The sequence below is a fragment of the Marmota marmota genome, unplaced genomic scaffold (assembly GCF_001458135.2).
Source record: "Marmota marmota marmota unplaced genomic scaffold, marMar, whole genome shotgun sequence".
NCBI classification, from domain to species: Eukaryota; Metazoa; Chordata; class Mammalia; order Rodentia; family Sciuridae; genus Marmota; species Marmota marmota.
In genome coordinates this window covers 32,464,198-32,483,876 of record NW_026000174.1, presented here as the reverse complement: position 1 = coordinate 32,483,876, position 19,679 = coordinate 32,464,198, and the positions used below count along the sequence as shown (strand labels likewise).

Here is a 19,679-nt window from a genome sequence, read left to right as displayed (position 1 = left end):
TCTTTATACCTTGATCCCTTCATCTTTAAAATGAGGATGTCTCATTGAGTCATCATGAAGATTAAATCAATAAATTGAGACAAAGTCCCTGTTCATGGTATGTACCTCACAGAAGTTAGGAGCTGCTGCTGTTATTATTATCATGACCCCAGCTACCCCCAGAGTTTTCAACTGTCTAACTTCAGGCAAGTTTATCTCACTGAACCTCACTTTAGTTTCCTAACTTGCAAAATGAAATAAAGTTCATGCTCACTTTGTCAGAGTTTAGCAAGATGAAGCAAAAGTGCTCCGATCCTTTAGTTTACTGAGTGGCATGCTGGCGTGCTTGGAAATGTGGGTTTCCTTTCCCTGTGTTTTTTTTTTTTTTTTTTTTTAACATTTTTATTAGTTGTTGATGAAATTTTTTATTTTATTTATTTATATGTGGTGCTGGGAATTGAACCCAGTGACTCACACATGCTAAGCAAGTGCTCTACCACTGAGCCACAACCCAGCCCCTTTCCCTTCTTAAAAAAAAAAACAAACAACTTTCATTCCAGGTGGGGCTCATTTACCCTTGTTATGTTTTCAAAGAATCATCAAAACTAAGCAGAGCTGCTTGGGACTGAAATCATTCACGAGCATTGATTGAACTTCAGTCAAGTGACAGTTCCTTCTCAGGCCTTGGCATCTATCTACAGTGTTAAGATGGAGAGGGCTTCTATTGTTTTCAAGCTAGTAGTCCAGTGAGAATGAAGAGGAGACACTTCCCTTCCTGCCCTGCCTTGGAGCTCAAACTTCCTTCCAAGCAGTAGCTATCATTTATTGGGATTATCGCAGGTAAGCCCCACAGCTCCACTCAGGAGGGCCTCTCACTAGCTGCGCCAGCTCACCCTGACTCATTTGGCTAGCTGGTGACTGAGCAGAGATTTCAGTTGTGTCCTGTTCTAGACTCTTTGCTTTTAACCGTTGTGTCAAACTGCCTTGAGTTCAAGGTCTTGCATCAAAGGAAGGTTGAGAAAGAAAGAACTGGTGGATGAGAAACTCCAACTCCCAACAGCACATCTGGTGGCATCTGGAACAAGAGCCATGGCCAGTGCAGTCCATGAGGGGGCTTAATGCTGGTAACTTGAAGAGCAACCCAGTGGCTTTGGATGCTATCTTCTTTCGGCACGACCTTAAGTCACATTGAGATGCAGGCAGGGAGAGGGAATTTATAATAATGACAAGTCTGAGTCTCTCCTGGAAGGAAGCTCTGGAAGAATCAACTCTAACCTGATGAGGACATCCAATCCGCCCATTGCTTTGTGCTCCATCAGCACCAGGTGGTCACTTCCTCGGTGGCAGCTGGTCTTCCTGCTCTGTCGAGAGCCCCACAACCCAACATGGCCACAATGGAGAGGAGAGACCAGGACTTTACACACCCATTTCACAGAAGGGGAAACTGAAGACACAGAAGGTGTGGATTACGCTACAAACACTGATTCTGAAACTCAAGGCTCCTCCTGAGGACATTTCAAACTGGCAGGCCATCTAGCATCCCAATTCTAAGTGTTCTGGGTAGCATAAAAAGAAATAAATGAAACCGTCAAGACCCAAGTTTTCAATTCTGTGAATATTTCAATAAAATTGACATAGATGCATTAAAATAGGTTGGAAATCATAACCGAGAACTTAAATATCCTTTATTATCATTAAGAATGAAAAATTCAGATTGCCCTATCAATCGGACACTGGGACAATACAGTATCTTCTACATATTTAAGCTGCCTTATAAATAAATAGGATATTGGGCAAATATGTTATCAGAAACGATGGGACAGAATGGGTTAAGCTTTCTGGGGAGCTATGGAGGAGAATGTAATGTAATGTAATGTCACTAGTGTAGTGACAACTGCTGCTGGGAATCTGGGGAATTCTGGGTGTCCATCTGATGGCATTTCTGCCTTTGGATTATCAAAAGCCCTTGTGTTGGAGCCACTTTTCAGGGGCTTATGAGTTCTCCAACAAGCAAGGTAGAGGCAGACAGGGTGGAATTCTCCTGGATGCTTTCTTCTCAAATATATCTGACCTCCCATGAGCACTCCACACCCTCTAGTAGTGACTAGACATTACTTTCAACAACATGCAAAAGTAGAAGCTGGAAAATCCAAACCTTGTGAACGAACAATTTTTTTTTTTTTTCTTACTGAAGAATGGGAACAGCAGATCCTCATAAGTCAAGACTGAGGCTGGCACAAGCAAGACTCTGTTCTCACCTGTGGCTCTCAAGGGATAGAGGGAGGCAGGTACAGACATGATAAGAGAGGCCATGTCAGTCCCACACCAGGCACTTTGACTCACTTGACCCTTGGAGTCCCTGGGAGGAGTGTAATCATATGGAATCATGGAGAGGGTTTGTATTGGAGGCCCAGAGGACTTGGATTCTAGTCCCGTCTCTAGTGTTTGCTTGCTTTGTGACTCCAGAAAAATGATTAGCCTCTCTGAGTCAGCAACACCATCTAACTTGAGAGTCATAGTGATAGTCTTTCTTTCCATTGGAGATGGAAATGGAGATAAAGTGGATCATCTAGACAGATCTCACTTGTATCAAGCCCCATCAATTACCAGCTCTAATTCTCAATATATACTATCTAATTCACTAGGCTGTGATATAAATTAACATGCACCATATCTAGAGCACCTAGCCCAGGAGCGGGGGGGGGAGACCCTGGTTATTTCCACTCTTAGTGACCTCAGAATCTGACTCTGACCTCTCTGACTTCTCTGCAGGTTGCACCAAAGGTCTGAGTCTGCTTTCTCAGATCCCACCAGGGCCACGTTGCTTAGGACAGAAAGCATTTTGTCAGCCTTGCTTCCCCTCAGTTGCTGGGACAGCCACTGCCCTCTCTAGTTTACAGCCCATGTATGGCAGGGCACCCTGATCACTGGGTGTTTGTGTAGTGTTTAATCATTAGGAGGTGGCAGTTCTAATACTGCGAGCCCCAGGGCATCTATGAATAAGTCAGCTATTTGCCTCTGTCTATCAGTGTCTGTTTTTACAAGGCTTCTCTCCAAGGACACAGGGCTAACCTGTGACACAGCCAGCTCCCAGGGGGTGGGGGAGGTGAATTCCCAAGGGCACAGTGGGACACATGGTTGCTAGAAGTGAGGCTTTAAGCATCAAAGTGGGTCCCTCTACAGCCTGGAAAACAAGCAGTCAAAGATGGGGTTGCCTCTCCCAGAGAACAAAATTTCCTGTGCTCTGTTCCTTTCCTCCATCCTTCCATCATCAAACCAGGATAGCTCCTTCTTTTCCCCACCTCCTATAGCCCCCACTTGTTTCCCAAGGGCTACCTAAAAGCCCACCTCTTGTAGGAATCCTTCTCCATGCTATAGAGCTCTGTTCTCTTGTCTGAATCTGAAAGCATCAGCATCAGTCTGTACCAGTCCTTCCTTTGGTCACTTACCACCTGATCTATGGGGTAGGCAGAGGGTTTTGGCGTCTTTGAAGAAAACTCCGCTCCAGACTCACTCTCAGTACTAACACAGCACCTCATAGTCAGAGAGTCTCCACTGTGTGCTGTGTCTGATGGTTGAATGTTTGTGCCTCCCCTCAATTCATTCATTAAGAAAGCGATTAGGACACGTAGAGGCCTTACCAATGGGATTAGTAGCTAGGCTCAGTGGCACTGCCTAAAATCCCAGGGGCTGAGGAGGTTGAGGAAGGAGGATCACAAGTTTGAGGCCAGCCTCAGCAACTTAGAGAGGCCCTAAGCCACTTAGCAAGACCCTGTTTCAAAACACAAAATTTAAGAAAAGGCCGCGGGTGTAGTTTAATTGTAAAATATCCCTGGGTTCAATCCCCAGAAATTACATAAATAAATAGAATTAGTGGCCTTTAAAAAAAATCTCAAAAGTCTCTCTTGCCCTGTTTCTGCAGTGAAGGTACAAGAAGTCAGCATCAGGAAAGAGTCCTCATCAAAATTCCCCATGCAGATACCTGATCTGGGACCTTCAGTCTCTAGAACTGTGAGAATAGACATCTGGCATTTATAAGCCACACAATGTATGGCACTTTGTAACAGTAGCCTCAACAAACTAGGACAGGTGTGTGGCCGCAATCCTAATCCAGGCCTGCATCTGACCTTTATTGAAGACCTACTCTGTGCCACTACAGAGTAACGCTTAGCTAATACTGAGAGTGAGAAAAGCCCAGGCCTGGTGGTGGGGGGGGGGGGGGGGAGACACAACTCAGCTAAAACTGAAGTCCAGTTCAGTAAGTGCTGATTGAGCACCTACTATGTGCCAGATCCTGGATTATTAGGTTCAGAAAACCCAATGATAGATAAGATAAGCCTACTGTAGCAAAATAAGAAAAAAAAAATGTTCAAGATTCAGTTAGAAGTAAAAGGATCCTACAGAATCCTTTGGGAATTCAAAGGTAGGCAATTTATTAAGGCTGAGCCACCACAGAAGCAGGCATCTGAGCAGAATACAGAAAGAGGAGCAGTTAGCCTGGCAAAGAAGGGCACAGACAAGAAGGGATGCCCAGGCCAAGTGCAGACTTAGAAGGCCGCAGAGAAGGCCAGAGCCTGAGAAGAGCTCCGCTTGGTAAATAGTGAAGTGGGAGATGTGGCCGAAAGTGGCAGAGCCGAGGCCAGGAGGGCCATTTCAGAGTTGGCACTGTATCCTGTATGTGGCATGGCACCATGAGGATTTTAAGCAGTGGGTGGCACACAGGGTGGGATCCACATCTGAGTATCACAGGCTGAGTCCCGGATGCTGCACTGAGAAAGAAGGCTGGCATAGTGGACAGTGGCCCTGAGAGCCGAGGACAGAGCCAGGAACTGCAGTAGCAGCACAGGCAGAGGAGCCAAGGTGCAGCTGGACAAGGCGGGGTCGGGGAGAAAGACCCAAGTTCTCCAGCTGGGCTCCAACCTGGAGTCAGGGAGATGACCTCAGAGGCACCAGAGAGGCTGGGTCATTAGCATGACAAGTGCTGCTGTGCAGGGAGGTCTCCCCACAGAGTTCCTGCAGGGGGCCTTCAAGGTAGGTCGGGCCCACAGGAGCCCCTGCAGCCTGCTGGCTTTGCTCACTGCCCCTTTATTCCAGATCATTAAGAGCCTGGCTTCCTCTGCCTTTGTTTAAAATGGGAGCAAGCATGTTTAATTGCCTCAGCCAGACACCCTGCTCTGGCTGCCCACACCCCCTCACAGGGCTACCTCATCCTGCAGCTAGTGTCTTGAAACATAATCAGTGCCTGTTCTGAGGCCCTCCCCAAATTATGGTTCAGATCTTTCCTTCCAAATCCAAGCTGGAATTATAGCCTGGCTCTGAGGGAAGTTCAAATCTGCAGGGTCACGCACCCTTTCATGTTCTGTTTCAAGACCTTCGCTGGGGATTTTAACAGGTTTGCACCTCTGACTTTGGTTAGGCTGCTGATTCTAAAGAACAGGCCCTCCCACCAGGACGTGGTTAGCCCCTTGTTGACTACTCCAGCTTTTGCCAGCTACCCCACTGGGATCCTAGGCGTTACATATTTTCTGCTTTGTCTCCTGCCTGACTTCCCTGAGGAAGGGACAAGCAGGGGATAAAGAACTAAGTGAGACTTCCCTCAAAGCAGAATCAGAAAGAGAGAAAGATACCCTGTGGGCACAGTGCAGGATCAGGGCTGAAAGGACCTACATTTACATCCCAGCTCCCAGATGAGGGAATTTTAAGCTTTTCTAAGCCTTGCTCCCTTCTCCTGTGAACCCAGCATCCTAATCCATTACTAAATAATAATAATCACCAGGCGCAGGCATAACCTAGCACTGTCTCACATCATGTCCACAGCAGCCCAAGGAGGTGAGCACAGATGAGAACACGGGGCCTCGGGATGGACAAGTTAACTGACCCCCATTATCATGGAGCTGGGAGGCAGGAAAGCTGCAGTCTAAACCTGTCAGGAAGTGACAGGTCAAATAGATTTTCCAAAATGGTAGCATCCTGGATCAAACCATTTAGAGTCTGACAAGAAAAGTTCTTAGATATCAATAAACCCATTTTTTTTTTGAGTGGGGGGATGTTGGGGGCAGGTTTGAGGGCTGGATAAAGACAGAGTTAGATGGTTCACCATAGCACCAAGATTGACTTTTGTCACTCATTAAGAGTAGTTTACAGGAGCATGATATGGCCACTTGAATGGATCATATCCCTGTTCCGTTTGGCCAGTGCCCTGTTCTGACATTGGTTTTAAACATTCAGTACATGAGTCCTGCATTACAGGGCCTGGCATTCATTCATTCATTCATTTATTCATTCATGGTCTAGTAAGGAGCAATCCCTCTGAGCCAGTCATTATGCCAGAAAAGGGGATTCTCCCACTAGCAACGCTGACCTGGTTGTTGTTTTACTTATGCTTACGTCTACAAGGGAAAATGTAACAGACAGATAAATATAAACTTATCAGAACAAGGGATGTGAAATAATCGAGTAGATATGAAATAAACAATTTCTAAAAGAACTTAATGGCTGAGACCTCTGTTTGGTGGACTGGTTGGGAACCGCTTCCCTGAGACAGTGTTTGAGTTGAGACCTGAAGGAGGAGAATGAGCCAGTCTGTAAAGAGAAAAGGAGATGGGTGGGAAGGACATCCAGTCAGAGGGAATAGCATGTGCAAAGGTTCTTAAGGTGTGGTATGTTGGAGAAGCTAAAGGAAGGAGGATGAGGAGAGGCCAGGGAGATGGGCAGGGGCTACGGCATGCACATATGGTGGGGATCTGGATTTTATCCTACATGCAGTGGAAATCCATTAACATGAAGTTTGAGGCAGGGACTGAGGGGATCTGATGTATACGTTAGAGATATATAAATATAGATATACATATAGATATATAATGACTGCTGGGTGGAGAAGTACCATCGGAAGGCCACAGTGGAGCCAGAGAGCCCAGGAGATGACGGTGGGAACTCAGATGAGACAATGGCTGCCTGGGCTGCTGTGGAGGTGGTGGTAGGGAGGTAGGGGATGAGAAAGCAGAGAGATTTAGAGCTCATTGGCCAACGAACTGGATGGAAAAAGAGGACTAAATCTTATTAGTTACCTCATTAGCATTGACTCATTAATTAAATATATTAGCAAACATCTACAACCATAGGTGCCAAGTTCTGTGTAAAGTCTGAGAAAGCAGAGAAGAACGTGACTGCATTCTGGGTCATCCCTCTTGGTCTAGAGGGGAAGACCACACCTGAGAGCCCAGAATCCCAAAGGCATGTTAACTGCTATCACAGAAAGTACGATGGGTTACGGGGACCCCAGATGGACGAGAGGCCTGGGGTGTGGGAGGGGAGAAGCTAGGAAGGCTTCCCAGGGAAGGCAGGGCTGGAGACTAGCAGGGTTCCCTGGGGGAAGTGGGAGCATCTTCTGGATCATCATGAGAGACAGCTAAGTCCATGGTCTGGTCAAGAGTGGCCCACTTTCCTCTGTTAGTATGGGCAGTATGGTATCTCAGATGCAACACTGGCTTTGGAGTCTGACCTGGCTGGAATTCAAAGCTCTGCCATGCACTGCCTATGTAACTCAAAAAAGTCCCTTAGGCTCACTGATCCCCGATTCCTCGTCTGTGAAATGGGGGTAATTCCTGTCTTGGTGGGTTCTCTGGGTTGTCAGAAAACTGAGGAGAATACCTGGGACATCGCAGGAGCTCAACAAATGAGAGTTGTTGTTGACAATGAGACTAGGATCCTAGATTCCAAATTACCAAGGGCCCTATGGGGGAGGATTAAGCAGTCTCCTAAGGAACCTGTCCCTGTTGTCCCCATCATGAGTTGCTACCATACTGATAGTGAACAAATGGACCTTTCTCTCTGCAGAACTCTCCACTAGTCAGAGGGTACTTGGGGATCCACCTTCCTCCCCCAACAATACTCAGCCATCTCCTGGCCAAATGTAGGACACCAAAAGGGGCTCCTGCACCCACTTTCTGTAGTCTACCTTTGCACCCCACAAAAGGTGACAAGCAGACTCCCACCCAAAGCCACAATGTCCTAAGGCTCTGCTGCCCTTGGTCCCTAGGGCTTCAACTATGCACACTGAAGGGCTGCCCACCAACCACGTTGACAGCTCGAATCAGCAGCCAGGGGGCATTCCTTTTTAAACCTCATTTTGCCACTGAGGAACTGGAGGGCTGTGAGTCCCTTTCCCCAAATCTCAGGGTCAGCTTAAAGGAGAGGTGACAATAGACATCTTGAAGCTGGGGGTTGGAGCCACCCACCCGTGCTGCCACCTCATTTCCTTCAGTCTCCATTTAATCTCCTCCATACAATCTTGCAACATCCTTCAAAATGTCAGAGTCTTCAGATCTCGTTTCAGGCTATTGTGTAGTGCTGAACTCCAGGGATTAATGAGAGAGATAAATCAAAGTACGCAGAGGACAAGGAGAAACGTGGGCTGCCACTAGAGCCCAGAGACAGCCTCCTCCTCTTCCTGGGCTGATGAGACATAAAAAGCCACTGCAGTCTACAGCAAAGGCCACCTCTAGAAGGGGACAACTGAAGGGATACTCTGGTTGTCAACCAATATGATTAATAGGACAGGACACAGACAACTCTGAAAACTTTACTGATAGTAAAACACTAAAACTTTTTTTGGTGGTACTGGGGATTAAACCCAGCAATGCTCTACCACTATACTACATCCCCCTGCCTTTTGAATTTTTGAGGGGACAAGATCTTACTAAGTTGTCCAGGTTGGCCTTGAGCTTATGATTCTATTGCTTCAGCTTTCTGAGTAGTGAGGATGACAGGAGTGCTCCAGGCTTGTGTATTCTTAAGAGAGCAGTATTGGGGCTGGGGTTGGGGCTCAGTGGTAGAGCACTTACCTAGAATGCATGAGGCACTGGGTTTGATCCCTGGCACCACATAAAAATAAACAACAACAATAACAAAAAATCTTCAAAAAATAAATAAATAAGTATTAAACTTGCAGCTTCAAGCATTCCTAGGATCCTCTCAGGTGAGAGAGGATTCCCTCAGCCACGGCAGAGCCTGGGCTGAGCCTGGGCTGACTTGGGCTCGCCTTTTGTGGAACCTCCTAAATGGGGAAAATGGTACCGAGGAAGAAGTCTTTTTTTTTTTTAATATTTATTTTTAGTTATCGGCAGACACAACATCTTTGTTTGTATGTGGTGCTGAGGATTGAACCCAGGCTGCACGCATGCCAGGCGAGCGCGCTACCGCTTGAGCCACATCCCCAGCCCCCCGCCCCCCAAGAAGAAGTCTTGAAGGCCAACAGGCTGGAGGCAGTCACCTCTGCAAGTAACTCAGCTGATGTCTGGTGCCAGGGAGATGCTCACCAACTACTCAGTCAGTCCGAACAAGCTTCTTTTTTTGGGGAGGGATGGCAACAGAGCCTTTGAATGAAGGGGTAAACCAGTGTAAAAACTGAAAGCTGTGGTTTTGTGGCTACAGAGATCTGAGTTCAAATTCTAATTTTGTCCCTTATATCACTGTTGCTTTGGGAAAGGAGCCTCAGTTTCCTTAAATGTAAAACTCATTGTTTCCTTGTATGACCTCAAACCCATGCCAAGTGCTGTCTTGTCCTCTGGATGCTAGTGTAACTACATGAACAATCAATGAGGGAAAATCCCTCCACACTCCCCAATTTGACCCATGCCCAGGGCTGACCACCCACCTAGCCCTGGATAGTTAATACCCACTATGAATGCTGATTTAGGGAACAATATAGCTAAGTCTAATTAAATCCTAAGTCAAAACACCCACCAAAAGGAGTATAATTCATTGCTTATCAGTTATTTTGAGTTTTGTTATCTCTACAAGAAAATAAGACAATTCTATGAGCTTCATCTCTTAATATAATCACAGTGAGGCTCCAGTTCAAACAAAATCCATTGCAATGTATGACAGAAGATTTTCTCCAAAGTGTCAGAAGGCCTAAGGGCCAACCACTGTCAACCACAGCTCTGTCCTTCCCACACTTCCCCTCAGAAGATCTCATTCTGGTCCTTCAGTCCCAGGCATTCTTCTGAGCCCACCATCAGCAAGAGCAGCCACCTCTCTCAAACTCCTCCAAGTGGATGGGCTTAGCGTACAGCAAGGAAAGACACCTTGAGTCTCCTTCCCTGAGAGGTCTGCTGTGTGCACAGGAGGGGCCCTCCCTTGGCCAGGCAGCTGCGGCAGCACTCAAGCCTGGACATGCTGGGGGCCTGGGGCAAGCAACCTGCTTCTAGCTGAAACGGCATCACAACCAACTCATGTCATGGTGACACTCAGAGTGGAAGAGCTCACAGGGGCCTTCCCATGAGGATGAGCTCCAGAATCACTCTGTCACTTTGCCTTCAGGTGATAAACAAGAACCCTGGCTCACAGGAGCTCAGAGGCCTTAAAGATCAGCTGGCCTGATGGTTCAGGGGGAGAAATGGGAGGCAGAGAGGGAAAGCACCTTGCCAAGGTGGCAGTCAGGTCCAGGATAAGGTCTCTGGGTTCCTAGTGCACTCCTTCCCTTACCATGTGGGTATTCATGATGCCACTCATGGTCATTCATGATCACCACCAAACACCTTTGCTTTCATCAGAGATCCTCCGAGTTCATGTTCTTCATACATGGAGGCGACCTTACTCTCTGGGGCCTGGAGGAAATAGTTGTTGGGCCACTCACAGACTCAGTTACCTCACAGGCAAAGCGAGAGGCTATAACTGATGAGTGAACCCACCGGGCCCTGGCGTGGAAAGCCTCTGTGTGGGGTAAACTGGCTGAAGAGAGGCAGCCGGGGCAAAAGATGGATATGCAAGACGACTATGGATACAAATTCACTTTCTGCCACTGGGCTGTCACAGTGGACCAACAACTGAAACTAGGGACACTTGGCATAAGCCAACATAAGGGCTGTCCTAGCTAGACACTGGTCTTATTCTATTCGATCTTATATTTTAGTAACTGAACTCACCGTGAGGTTGCTCCTTAAAAGTAAAAAAGCGGGGGCTGGGGTTGGGGCTCAGTGGCACAGCACTCGTGTGAGGCACTGGGTTCAATCCTTAGTACCACATAAAAATAAATAAATAAAACACATAGAGGTATTGTGTCCATCCACAACTAAAAAATATATTTAAAAAAAATTTAAAAAACAATATTTTTTAAAAAAGCGACAAAGGATTTTGTGGTATATATATTTTTTAGTTGTTGATGGACCTTTATTTAATTTATTTATTTATATGTGGTGCTAAGAATCGAATCCAGTGTCTCATACATGCTAGGCAAGCACTCTACCAAGAGCTACAACCCAGCCCCTACAAAGGATATTAAAGGAAACAAAAAAGAAATCCCACATGTATGATGAGATGAACAGGCCTGTTTGACACTTGGGTAGTGTTTCTAAAGGATCTTTTAAATCCTCACTGACCAAAACCCACTACAAGCAAACCTCCCTGCATTTTATTAGGATAGCAATAAGTTCCCAGCGTAGGCCCACAGTTAGCACTCGGAAAACGTCTCTTTAGCTCTTGGCACACGGGGTCACAATGTCTGACGAAAGTGTCTCTCGAGTGCAGGGACTCTGTCCTACTTATCTTTGGAGCCCAAAGGCCTGCTGCATGGGAGGCGCTCAGGAAATATTAAGCAATCATCAGCATTTTCAACAAGCTGTCACATATCAAAACATACTCCAAATACCTGGTTGACATACACCTGACCCACGGCACTGGATAAAATTCCTTAACAATTCAACTACCACATTCCTTACCCACCAGAAAGGCAATTATATCTATCTGCTCACTCTGTCCCATCCAGAGGTGCTATTAGAGGCCACGGGGTCCGGGGGGTGGGGCTGTCTCTTATACANGGGGTGGGGTGGGGTGGGCACTGTGCTTGACATCTGATAGGTATACAGTAAATATATGATTCATTGCCTGACATGGAGTTGATTGAAAAATAGGGCATGGATGGACATTAAGCTCAGGCTGTAATAAAACTGTGAAGTCACTGGTATAGTCAGCATGTTTTCTGTTCTCCTTGCAGACACAAGGTAGAACTGCACATCCTTCTCCTTTGAATTTAAGTATATCCATGTGACTTTCTCTGGCCAATGACAAGTGAGTGGCTGTCCCGTGGTCATTCCTGTGCAGAAACTTTAAGAGACAGTGTGTGGTTCACTGTGCTCTCATAGTGATGGGGATGACCAGTGCTCTAAATGGAAATCCCTCTGGCATCCTGGGTCCCAGAGCCAGAAATGATATACAAGGCAGCCGCCCCGAACTGCCAGAGAGTCAGGGTGGGTTTTTGGAATGACTTGTTACACCTGCCCTATCCTAACTGATGCAAAGGCTTTCCCAGAAACCTAGATTAAAATACATGGAGTTCTTTCCTGTTGTAGGACACATTTCTGCAGGGGCTTGGGGCCTATGTGGTGGGTTGCTGAGGGAATAAGCACAGAGAAATGCTCTCTGTTCTGGCTCCTCTGTTTGGCCTCTCATTCTGGCTTTCATATAGCTAGACATCTTTTCATCCACACTTTGTACAAATTACCTTTAAATAACTGTTGAAAACACACACTTTACAGAAAACGGACTTTGAAGTTGTGATTCTGCTTCCCACCTGGCTGTGCTGTCACATGTGGTGTGACAGAGCTGGGGATGAGGTTAGGAATGTGGGCAACATGGTGTGGGAGAGTCTCGCGGGCCTGCCACACTGCTCTGTTCTTTCTTTCTTTCCTGAGAACAGTGCATGCACAAGGAATGAGACTCTGCAGGCTGTTCTGTCTCTTCTCTTCCTGACCCTCCGGAGAATTCCTTTGTGGTTTGAAGTGCAGATGGTTTGCTTCCTGTCAGCACCACCCTCCATTCAGCCCAGGTGGCCCCTGCCCACGGATTCTACAAGAAGCAGCTCTCACTTAAAAGGAAGCCAGTAGTACCCGCAGGAAAGCGGCCCTTGGGAAAGCCCAATGCCGTAATTACTACCCTGTTACCATGGAAGTAGAGGTTTGCCTCTAAGCCGCCTTTTATGAGCTTTAAAATGAAAATGACTTTCCATCTCTCCTCCTTTGTTTCTCCTGTCCACAAACAGGAGAGGAAAGGGGAAGAGAGATGGAAAGGAAACAGAATAAACATCACGGTCCCATGAGAATAGGTAGAACCTTTGAATGCAGGACTGAGAAAATGCTCTTGGGCACTAACAGGTGTCAGAAAATGCTCTTGGGCACTAACAGGTGTCACCGAGAGTAACAAGGCACTCAAAAGGAGAGGGCGAGGAAAATGAGAAAAGAATGGGAGTGAGATAAAGAGGGAGAAGGAGAGATTTATCAAGATCAAGTGACTGACCCAAAGATAAAATAGTATGCTACAAATCTGAAAGGGAGGGCGGCTTGAAGGCTCATGTAGTCCATTTTCTCTTGGGCTACTAGGGAGCTCAATGATGAACTACCCCTCAAAAATGCAACCATGAAGAACCTTATGGTTAGTGTGTACGTATTCTCTATTTCTTCCTTTTCTACACATTATATTCTAACTTACAGTTCTCCCTGGTCCTAATGCTATATTGTTTTAAATTACAACTGTTCTTTTATCATCTACTTATTATAAACTATTACAGAAAGAAGAGAACTTAGTTATGAGTAATTAAATAAAGAAAAGCGAGTTGCAGAGAGGTAGAGCCCAGACTGCCCTGAGTGGCTCACAGGGAGAGTGGAGAGCTTTTCTCTTTGATGCTTTATAAACACTTTCTCTGGGAGACAGGTATGAATTCCATCCTTGTTTTAGAGACCAAAAACAAAAACAAAAACAAAAAAAAAAATCAAACCCTGGGGAGTTAAATGACTTGCATAAGAGAGAACTGGAACCAGGGTGTCCTTATATAAAACCCCACATCTCTTCCTCCTTAGCTGCCTTTTGCAATATATCTGAGACCGTGTTACCAGTGCTATGCAGAAGACCTTGCTGTAATGATGGAAATGTGCTGTCTGTGCCATCCAGCTGGGTCAGCCACTGGCCAGCTGGGGCTTCTAAGCACTTTAAATGTGGCTAGTGGGACTAAGAAATTAAACTTTTACTTTGTTTATTTTCATTATCCTCCCTCTAGTATTGGGTGTGAACTACATTCCCACACCTTCCCCTGGCCCTTTTCCTTTGGACACAGGGTCTCATTAAGTTGCTTAGGGTCTCATTAACTTTCTGAGATTGATCTCAAACTTGTGATACTCTTGCCTCAACCTCTGGAAAATGGGATTACAAGTGTGCACCACCACACCCAGAAAATTTTTAAATTTTGAAAGAGAGTCTCACTAAGTTCCCCAGGCTGGCCTGGAACTTGTGACCCTCTTGCATCAGCATCCTTCAGATCACTGTGCCTGATAAAAAAATGTTGGGATGACTGCAGAATCTTCACAGATTCTGGTGGCCCTGGATTTCCTAGGTCACTAAAGAGAAACATCAGCCCTTGTCTGGAATCTTGAAATTATGGACTCCTTCCCCCACTAACAACACGGCATTGCAATTGGTCAGAATTTGCAAACAGGAATCCCTACTTCAAACTTGCAAGGAGTGAGCTGGTCCAGACTTCTGTACAAAAGGACCTTTTCCTTGAGATCTGAGGTCACTGATGGAAAAGGGGTGAGAACAAACCCATCTGCAGTGTCCATGTGCAAAAAGTCTGGGATGGGGAGAGTCAGGAAATATTCCTTCTCTCTTAATGCAAATTGCTTTGCACTATCCCTCAAGGATTTTTTCAAGAGTTTTTAGTGACTACAGTCTCATTTAAAAAGATGGTGCTGAGATAAGGGTGGGAGTTACTTAAGGAATTAAAAAAAATCTCTACAAGGAGAGCTCCCTAAAGGAGGTTAGCTGGTAGAGCACCGGGTGGGGATTGGGGTGGAGGAGATGCTAACAGGCCTGGGTTTGCAGCCCAGCTTAGATCCTCATTAGTGTAACCTGGAGCAAGTTTATGCTCCACCGCTTCAAGTCTATAAAACTAGGATAACACATCCTCTCAAAGGGTCAGGATAAATGACCTAATATTGGTAAGGTGATTGGCACAGTTCTTAGCAATCCATTAGGAAAAAGGCAACTATTACTGTTTTTACTAGTTTCTGATAAAGTTTTCAACTGATTTTTTTTTTTTTATTGCTGTTGTAGCAAACTACTATAAACAGAGTGGCTAAAAACGCTACCTTACAAATCTATAACTTCATGTTTCTAGAGTCATGGTGTCAGCAGGCTCTGTTCATTTCTGGAGGCCCCAGGGGAGCATCTGCTCTCTGCCTTTCCCTCTTCCAGAGGCACCTGCATCCTATGGCAGTGGTCTTCCTCCTCATCTCCAAGGCTGGCAATGGCAGGTCACCTCCCTGCCACATGGCATTGCTCTAGCTTCCTCTTCTGTCTTCCTTTTGTACTTTCAAGCATCTTGTAACCACACGGAGCCTATTTGACCCAGAGCAATCTCTCTGTTAGTCAATAAGCAACCTTTCCTCCCCCCTGCCGGGTAACAACCTATCCACAGGTTCTGGAGATTCAGAGACGTAGACATTTGGGGGTGATTATTATGCCCATCACAGGTTTGGAATTGAGGGCAAAGGAAGAATCTCTTCCTATTTTTGCTCCTCTTCTTCTATGGATCTCAGAAGGGACTATGCCTAAGAAATAACTGGCTTAGAGACCTGTCCCTCAATCCAGTGTCCCCACTACTTCTGCCTGCTAACTGGGGTCCTCTGGCCTTGATTAAACTCTTCCCTCTGGGTTGGCTGGAATCTGTGAATGCACAGTTTGGCATTAGCTGGACCACTTTGTTCCATACAAATTATAAAGGCAAGCAGTGCCTGGGCTCTTGGAGTTCTTGTGACACTCTGGGTGAGGAGAGAGGGCTCAGTTTGGCAGACTACTTGAATACCAAGTCACATAGTTACATCCTCATACCGTGGGACTCGCCCGAGAGTGGATCTCCCAATTCAAGCCGAAATTGGGACAGCTCTGAGCGCCAAGGCCCGGGCCCAAAGGTAGGCTGAGGAGACTACGGATCTGTAATGGCAAGAGCAATCTCAGTGCCTCAAACATTCATAATCAGAGGGTCAGGAAACACTTGAAATATGAAGGGGAAAATAATGCTGTCTCTTTTGCTCAGTTTCCTGGCACAATGTTGGAGGGCGATTTTCATTTTGTTACAGTCTCAGGACAACATTTCACCACAAACATTCGATTTTGCGTTCAGAAGTTGTGAAGTAATATGGCTTTGGTATCCCAAATAATTAGTCATTGGAGTTAACATCAGTGTTCTGATAGCTTGGAAGAAGGTGACCAATGAATTCCAGTCCTCCTGACCTAAGGTACACATGGAGGGAGCCTGACTTATGCTCTCCTGGTGCTCCTGATGACATGTGTGTTACCTTGGGGTGCCACTCAGGAGGGGGATCTAAATGCTTTCACCCATCGCTCACTAATGCGCAGGTGGGTGAAGGCTGCCAAGCACAGTGATGCTCTGGAGGGACCAAGAAAGGGACACACAAGTGGAAACCTCCCTAGAGCTGAGCTTTCAGCTGTCAAAGCACCCCAACTCCTGGAGTTCCAGAGCTTCTGAGGGGACAGCAGGGTGTGTAGGAACTAGCGGAAGTTCAACCAACCATCCCGCTCTCCATTAACCCAGTCTCTCTACCCCGCTTGCCCCATTTCTTCTTCCTCTGAAAGCACCTTTCATTTGTCTGCTATCTGGGGCCTGTGACATGCAATAAGCCACCTTGATTCATCCCTTTTGATCCTCCCATCTCAGCCCACTGGTTCTAGTTGGCTGGAAGTAGCCACTGATCAATATCAGGAAAGAACTGGAGAGTGAGAGGAGATCAAGGGGAGAATTGGCACTCCAAGTTTACTATCTTAATTTATAATTTCTCAAAAGCCAGCTGGTGACATACAAGATACAAACTGACATGGTCTCTATCTTTTAGACTCCAAAGGTACACATTCTTATCAGTTGCTTTTAATAACCCTAAAGACACAGCAGCTACATTCTGTTGCAAATAGCTAAGGTCTTTCAGGGAGGTCATGGTCCTTTAAAGTCTTAGGGAATAGCTGCTGTCCTCCTGAGCCACTGCCGAGGTCAGCGGTCTTCTCATCCATAGGGTGATCTGCCTTTCTCATGCTCGTCTTCCCTTTGCTGAAATATGGTCAGGTCTAATCTGTCAGAACGTTTCCTATTTCCTTTAGAGAACACATGATGTGGCCTATTGCTTATGTGTAAATCCATAAAGACTGGAGTTCCTTTCTATATATAACCTCCTAGAGGTTAAAAAGGAAGAATTCTGGTTACTTGTCTAATTTAAATTGTTGGAGAACATATTTCCAATTACAGAACAGGGCAAGAACAGCATTACTAAGTTGGAAACATTTGCACAGTCACCATCTGTGATATTTTTCCTTGATATTTCATAGTGAGTTGTTGTCTCATGCCTACATTATTTTTTAATTTTTTTAACTTTTTTTTAAAGAGAGAGAGAGAGAGAGAGAGAGAGAATTTTAATATTTATTTTTTAGTTTTCGGCGGACACAACATCTTTGTTTGTATGTGGTGCTGAGGATCGAACCCAGCATCTCACACATGCTAGGCAAGTGCTCTACCACTTAGCTGCAATCCCAGTCCTGTACATTATTCTTACCTTAAGCAATATGTGTGAAATCATGGTTTGATGTGATAGTATTTAAAATATAAAAATTAAAATATAAATATTAGGAAAATTTCCCTATCTACCACCTAATATGATTTCCTGTATTACTGACATTAGCCTCCCCAACCTTGTGAAACACTTCTCTGGAATACAGACATAGAGATTTACATGGATAACTTTATATAGGCAAATCCACTACTATTTCAGCTTAGCCACAGATGAAGCATCACAATGGTCTGTTCACAGTAACTGGTGATTAAAAATTTAGCACATTCTAGAATAATATAAAATATCTCCCTTCCTGAAAGCCAGAAATTATATGATATAGTAAGAAATTTATAATCATTACTAAATCCTTTTTTCTTTGGTAGTACTGAGGATTGAACCCAGAAGTACTGTACCCTTGAAATAGTTCCCCAAATGTTGTAATTTGGGTAATACTGTTCTTGTCCTGGTAAATGGAAATATGTTCTCTAAAAAGATATAGGCCTTTTTACTTTTTATTTTGAGACAGGGTCTCCCTAAGTTGCCTAGGCTGGCCTTGAATTTGTAATCCTCCTGCCTCAGCCTCCTGAGAAGCTGGGATTAAAGGTGTGTATCACTGCACTAAACTTAAGTCCTATTTTTTTTTTTAATATTTATTTTTCATTTTTCGGCGGACACAACATCTTTGTTTGTATGTGGTGCTGAGGATCGAACCCCTGGCCGCACGCATGCCAGGCGAGCGCGCTACCGCTTGAGCCACATCCCCAGCCCCCTATTTTTTTTTTTTAAAGCCACTTGAGTTCTTTATTTAATATTTAACGGGTTATCCATTCAGTTTTGTGTGATCGCACCTCAGCATTCATCTGTGAAGGACTAGAATACACTGTTGTTGGTTTAATCATGCAGGCTAAACTAAAACAACATAACAAATGCTATCCATCTTTCCAACCCCACCCCCAATTCTCCATCATCAGAAGTAGAAAAAAGCTTGGCTGTGATCCATAATAATTCCATTAACCCTGCAATGAAGCATTAAATTAAACTGCCGAACCCACATTCTTCTCTTGCTACAAGGGGAAACGTACCTTGTAAGGCCTGCAGTTGTGCTAATAGATTTACTAACAAACTACATGATCACAGGAGAACACAAATAAGTGAAATAATTTGGCAAGTTGTGAACTCTCCAGTGGGGGTGCTGCAGCACCTGATGTGTTCGCCTCACCCCGCCCCCGATAATATTTAATAGAAAGATTTTAGTTACAGAGATTTTAAGAAACAGAACGAGCAATTTTCAAATGGTTCACGTTTCTCCCAAATTTTCCAACCAATACTTTTTTATTAATTACAGGGGGTGAAAAAAAAAGCTGACTTGAGCCAGAAATCTGGTGGAGAGCTTCTGTTATTCCTGATATAAATATAAATGAGCACCCTGGATACTGGGGGATTCTATGGAGGACATTTCAATTCAGTGGTAGAGAGTGGGCCGAAGCCCAAGTTCCTGACCACTAATCCAGGGCTCTCTGCCCTAGCCCAAGCTTTCTGGCCTTCCCCTAGAGAATGTGAAGATTCCTCTGCAGCAAATTCCATTTCTGGGCGTGATTTTAGTGTCTGTCTCTTTAGTGTATTACCCTGTTTCTCGGAAGCCAGAGGATCACAGGAGTCACCCAGCTCTATGTCAAAAGCAAGTCCTTCTAGGAGAGTGGCTGGGACTTGACTTGTGCTACTTTCTGGATTTCTGACACTTGAGGGTGAACACCTAAAAGCGCAGTCATTTCAAAAAATTCCTATCTAAATTCCATGTTACATTTCATCAACCCAGAAGCAGAAAGAGGTCAAGTATGCCAGAAAATACTTCAACAGTCAGATCACTAAACAGTATTTGAAATCTGTACTGAGATCCAGAAATACAGGACACTGGAGCTGGAAGGGATCTTGGAAATCATACACTTCAACACCTTCCCTTAACAGGCTGCTCAAGGTCGTAGAATCAGTTTGTGTCAGAGTAAGGAGGAGAACCCTGGAGACCACAGTCATCCTCTTTCTCTACTTAGTGTGGTCTGAAGCTCCCCATCCCCGACAGTGGTGCCATGAAGCCTG

At 45.3% G+C, this 19,679-nt stretch overlaps 1 protein-coding gene across 17 annotated transcripts in view; it reads right to left on the bottom strand.

Annotated features, from left to right (window-relative positions):
• Nav2 (neuron navigator 2) overlaps positions 1 to 19,679 on the bottom strand; it is a 704,255-nt gene that overhangs the window by 101,291 nt on the left and 583,285 nt on the right. The window lies entirely within an intron of this gene.